The 6,608-nt window shown below is 30.5% G+C and overlaps 1 non-coding gene across 1 annotated transcript; it reads left to right on the top strand.

The window, feature by feature from the left end:
* The first annotated feature begins 6,155 nt into the window (after positions 1–6,155).
* Trnai-aau lies at positions 6,156–6,229 on the top strand. Its single transcript has one exon. It is a non-coding gene; the product is annotated as a tRNA-Ile (tRNA).
* Positions 6,230–6,608: the final 379 nt, after the last annotated feature.

Genomic DNA, 6,608 nt, shown 5'->3' on the forward strand with positions numbered 1-6,608 from the left:
ATAAAACAAAGTCGCTTACCATCGTCTGTCCTATGTTATGCTTAGATTTTTAAAATTACGCAACGGATTTTGATGCGATCTTTTTAATAGATAGATTGTTTCAAGAGGAAGATTTATGTGTATAATACATACAAAATAAATTAGAGGATGACTGAAAAAGTGAAGATTGTAAGACATTGCATATGTAGTATATTTAGTATCAGCATTGCAAATCAAATCAAATCAAAATAAACTTTATTCAAGTAGGCTTTTACAAGCACTTTTAAATCATCATTTTACAATTAAGTGAAGCTACCACCTGTTCGGAAACTAGATTCTACCGAGAAGAACCGGCAAGAAACTCAGTAGTTACTCTTTTTTTAACATTTAAAAAATACAATGTCTTGTTAGTTAAATACAATTATTTAAATAATATATCCTGCTTGGAAGTCAACAGGTATTAGCTCTTTTATCATCTATAAAATATTGTATTGAATAATATGCTTTTTCTACCAATGTATTTTTTACAAACGATTTGAATTTACTAAACGGCAAAGTTAAAAATATGTGCGGAATTTTATTATGCTATCGTACGAAGCCGGGGCTGGTCGCTAATAATACATATTATTCCTTTAGTATTCTTTAACTCGCCAATAATCTCACTATAAATAAAATATTTTTACAAATATTAATAAATTTTGTTGCCACTAAATAAATAGTTTCCTACAACACTTTATATCCCTAATGACCTTTCTCGACTTTGACCTCGCCTCCTGTGACGTCAGCCGGTCGCTTCGCGTCTGGAATATTAGCCAATGAAAGACCCTCATTCCTAGACCCTAGTTCGTTGATAAAAATAAATGTCACACCTTTGTTTTGTTAATTGAACCTTTGTTAACTTCAATTATATGTATTCTACATATATGTAATTAAATTTAAAAATCTCAAAATACGTTTTTCATCTGTCATAATATATATAAACACACACATGCCACATAAATATATATAAAATGATACCTATATCTTTTTTAATTATTAATTTATCATAGTATATTGTGGAGTGACGATATACGCAAGACGGCAGGCAGGAGCTGGATGCGAGTAGCCGGAGAAAGACCACAGTGGCGTGCACTTAGAGAGGCCTATGTCCAACAGTGGACAAAAACGGACTGATTATGTGATGTGGTGTGATATTGTAACATCCTTAGTACATAAATAAAGTAAAAAAGGTAAAAAATAATAATCATATATTACATTTGAAATTTCATCAATTAAATTTTAATATGGCAACACAGCGTACATCGAATGGCTAAAAATGTTTTTGTTTTGTGCTATGGAGTAGGTGATGAAAATATTTTTGAAAATTATTAACGGGATAGTAAATAAGAAAATAGAATAATAAATATTGTATGGAAGTTTATTTTAGAAGTATGGAAATCGGTGTTGGAACTTATTTTAAGCGATTTCATGTATCAACAGTTTCGGAAAATCACCTGAGGGAATGAAATTAAGAATGATATTTTTTTTCTGTGAACAAAGAAGTTCAGTAATCTCTTAAGTCTACTTGTTTACTTAGTTTTTTTCCTCATCACATTTGGGAAAAGTCAGATGGGTCCTGAGACTATCAATGAGAGTCACAATAAAAACACGCCAAGCTTAAAATAACACCACATAATAAATGAACGACTAACTACAGATAACAACAATTAGATTAACAAACAAAATATTGAAAAGAAAACATTCAGAAACAAAGTATCACTACAATCAAATACATTTTTATTAAATACATACATCAAATACAACAAGCATTTAGGCAACGTATAAAAACTTGGCATAATTTTCGTAATATACGAATTCAAAACATTGCTAAATCCTCGAGTAAGGCGGGGTCGGCGACGCGCCAACGAAACCGGTTTCCGCTGGTTCAACATGCACAATATATGTAAAATAATATATTTGCATTAGTATATTTCTTTAGTATCGTTGAACACGTTGTTTCAAGTTCCTTAACCCTTGATACGTCATAACGACTGCTTTTTAAGGCGTCATGCCGCAGTGTTTCTATTATGGCAACAATGATTTGTAGCGTTATGTGCTTCGCGTTGAAATATTGTTATTTTAACTTTAAATATAAAAGAATATTCATTTGTATTTTTTTTTCTTTTAAAATTAGTCACAAGTCTTAAAATCATTGTACTCACAGATTAAATAATATAAATTTACTTGAATAGATAGGAAACATTATAGTTCTAAAAATTTAATTTTGTGTATTTTATCTACCACATTGGTTACTTTATTTATCTTTACAAATTAAAACTACTATATAATATTCATGTTATAACAAGACTAGCATTGAAATTTTAATAATTGTATCGAATATCATACGTGAATCACTAAATTCGGCAAGGTTGTTTAGTGTCTAACCTTGCACCATCTGTCATATATTTACGAAAAAAAATAACCTTTGCTCTACTACTTAATACGTCAGACTTCTTCCTAAATGACACAGCACAGGTGAAGAGTAATCTGTGACATCATTTCAATATTGTCACAAGATTTCTAGCGACAAAAATGTTTGTTTATTTTTACATACGTAGCAGATTAAATTAAACGTGTTCTTGGCAGACAAGATTAACATCTATTTCGATCTGGACTTTGTCCGTTACTGTTTTGGGTGGCGCTAGAAAATTCTATATCCATGTGTCGGCTGAGTACTGGCTGGTCTTTGCACCGTGACGATAAATATAATGTCTGTATGACAGCTAATTTCAGTCACGTTTAGTGAAATCCATCGTAATTCGAAGAAAATAATCGAAAATTGATAGTAGACGTAGTTCTTAATGTCTGGGCATTTAAAACTCATTATATATTCTATGCCAAACAGCAATACTTCAGTATTATTGTTGTCCAGATTGAAGGATGAATAAAACAGTGTAACTACAGGCACAAGGAACATAACTTATAAAGTCACAAGCTCATAAGGTTGGCAGTACATTGTGATGTAAGGAGTGGTTGATATTTCTTTACGCACATGTCTATGGGCGATTTTAAAAACTTAACATCAAGTAATCCTCCTACTTCTCTCTTTCCACCTCACTCGACATTCAGTGAAGTTTTACGAAGACTTTAAATTCGACCATTGTATGATGTCTAAGATTTTGTGGATCTTTTGATTACACTGACTTAATGACCACTCTAACTATAGCCCTACAAAGTATTTATATATAACGACCGTATATAAGTATATAGGTAGTACCCGTCTAGGGATGACTACAGTACGCTCTAACATCGGAAACATTAGAAAAAAGAATATAAATAAAAATAAAAAAGTTAAAATACTCTTTGTTAAGCGTTATCTGTTTGATTTTGAAAGCAATTTTTACAATACAACATTATTTTTTTAAATTGAATTAACAAGAGACAACTTGAGCATATTTAATAATCTATATTATAATATAATAAATGTGAAAGTCATTCTGTCTGTCGCTCTTTCACGACCAAATCGCTGAACCGAATTTCATGAAATTGGGTACGAAGCCACTACGAACTGCAAGAGAGGATATAGGCTATTTTTTTGCCTAACACATGACAACCAACACCCAAAAACGATTACAAGTCCTTTATAATTGAAATATAATCGTGCCATGAAAACTATAAACTAATATTTCTAAAAATCTATAATCGGACAAATAATGCTCATTGCTCGCAGTATAATATGTCCGATTATAGCGAATATCGCACGCATGTGTAGCCCGTCACTAACAGTCGTCTCGCGTCCGTCTCGTCGCGTGACTTCCATGACGTCAAATCTTTACATAAAACAAATATAATATTTAATATACGAAAAAAACAGTACTGTCTACCTAAAATAATGCAATTTGAAAAATATATTTTAAAATAAAATAAGTACGGACTTTTGATAATGAAAAATTGTTATTTTTTAATATTGCATTGTTTTTTAATACCTGCTTCAGATTTTATATACAAAAGTAATAACATTTACTATAATAATTATAACAAGATAGCAACGCTAAACTTTATTACGTAATACGTTTGACGTATCCAAGGTGCGAAATAGACAAAATTGTACTAAATAGCCGTACTTTTATCTAATATATTTACATATTATTATTATTCACCCGTTAGATCCGTTACTAATAACTGTAATTTTTAATATTGTATAAGTATATCTGAATGTTGATTAAAAACAAAAGGTTTTTGTTTTTAATTTCAGACCATAATTTTATTTGCATACAACAAAACAATGATTATATAATACTGTCAATTATATTTTAATGCAGATTATAAAACAAATGGCTGATTGGGCGCGCGCATTATCGTTAAATAACCTTACTATACAACATCAATAGACCATGTTAACTCCTGTAGTGCGAAACGCGTCTTTTTGTGAATACGTCAAAACTGCTGTCACTTTCATTATTAATTATTGGAAATTAGTATTGAATTGCGTTACTTTTATTTTATTACTTTTTTATAAAATTATTAACAAATCACCTAAGTGCACATTTTTTAGTTTTAAAACGAGAATTCTCATAGTTTTTATTCAACTGCACCGGTTACTTAAGACGTTTGAATGGAAATATATAATCACTACAAAAGCTAGTTCTGCCCAAACGATCAAACTGAAACTATGTACAATTACACATCCTTGTGCTGACTTCAATACTATATAGTATATAATTTATTCCATTCCGTTTAGTACCTACACTGAATAAAAAAAGTGTGTCGTTTAAATATATTTAACATTTAAACATCATTTAGTTATTGGTCCTCATCGTAAAGTAAAAACGGCAATTTATTTTTATCAGAATTTCAGCAAACGGAAAAGACCTCGTAATATTAGTTTGATTATGCATAATATTATAATTCGTGAAGCCCACGTGCGCCGTGCCACCGGCAGCCGTCCCGTGTCGGAGTCGTCGCGTGACTATGACGTCAACATCTGAATTAATTTCATACAATCCATCGTAATCACTTGGTATCTCAAGCTATTTCGTTTATGTAAAGTATCTCGTTGGAGATGTTGACATAAGATGGATTTAGAAATGATTCTGTATTGAATAATACAATACACAGTTAGGTACTTATGGTTTTAGGACTGCAGATACTAACATTTTTGTAAAATGCCTATTCGTTGTTCTATTGTTTTCGTCTCCAAATTACATTATTAATCTAAACTTCACCAAAAAACGAAATTTATTTAAAACTCGTGTTGATTTGAAATATATTTTATAGAATTACTTCTAAAATGTTTTTATTGATCATTTTTACTTACAAACTATAAACATACCATTAGATAAAAATACGTTTATTTTGTGCGTGCATGTTTTATTTTGGACATTTACATAAACTTTAACGAACAACTAGCTTACTCTTACACGAATAAAAAAGTAATAAAATTCGTGCGTCGTATATAGAACAAATAAACTTTATAATTTAATGCAATGATATTCTAATAAACAGATATGTTATATCCATACTAAACAACAGAAAGAAGTGTGCCTCGCCGGGCACCGTTTATTTTAGTTTATTTTTACCTTTCGTTAAAAGTAAAAAGGATAGCTTGATGAAAACAATAAGTAAAAGGGATAACTAGATGTTTTAATTACGCAAAACGTATTACTACGTAATTATGATGTATTATAACGTATTACTACGTAAAACAACTAAAGGCAAACGTCCCAATTAGGACGTTTTCTAGTCTTCACTTTTTGCGCGTTAATAACATATCTGTTTACTACAACATCATTGATTTAATGTAACACCTGTAAGTAAACCACTGTACAGCTACGGCCTTTTTATTTCATTTTTGAAGGTATTGATAGAACTTACTCCCCCGCGATGCTCCATAACGCCTCCTTTGGTCTAATTTTACCTTAGCTTTCCTGTTGGACTATAATTACGTGTTATTGATACGTTTAGTTATGAAATTACAAACACGAGTTTCCACCAATAAACTGCATTACGTAAATACTATAATAGTACCTATAATTATACTAAGATAGCTTATTTAAAAATAAGAAATCTATTTTCTTGTATATCTTTGCTTATAACAATTAACAAATATGAAGTATAGAATTAAAGGAGAAATAAAGTTAAATGAGAATTTCAGTCGTGTGATAATACGTATTGACATTTTCGAAAGTCTGTCCATCGGCCCATTAGCTCAGTTGGTTAGAGCGTCGTGCTAATAACGCGAAGGTCGCGGGTTCGATCCCCTCATGGGCCACATAACTTTTTGGTTTTTTTATGTCATATTAATTTTTTAGTACAATATCTACTATACACTTTTGTTAATTTTCTAGAATTGAAATCAAAAAAATACATTGATTTAAGAAAACAAAAATCTCTGTTTTTCCTTCATAGCTTTTTATATTATTTATCCCAATATTAAAATATGTAAAACAATCGGTATTGCATTGTCTTTACCGGAAAAAAACAAATGAAACGAGATAAATACAAAAAAGGTCACCACACTAACTGTTTTTCGCGCCATTGGCCTCTAAATTACCAAAATTCAAATTAATTTCCTTATTAATATAACTACCGGTAATGTGTCAATGTCAAGGCGAGCTCAAAAAGTTATTAAATGAAACTCGTTTTGTGTG

The sequence above is a fragment of the Vanessa cardui genome, chromosome 7 (assembly GCF_905220365.1).
Source record: "Vanessa cardui chromosome 7, ilVanCard2.1, whole genome shotgun sequence".
In the NCBI taxonomy this organism is placed as follows: domain Eukaryota; kingdom Metazoa; phylum Arthropoda; class Insecta; order Lepidoptera; family Nymphalidae; genus Vanessa; species Vanessa cardui.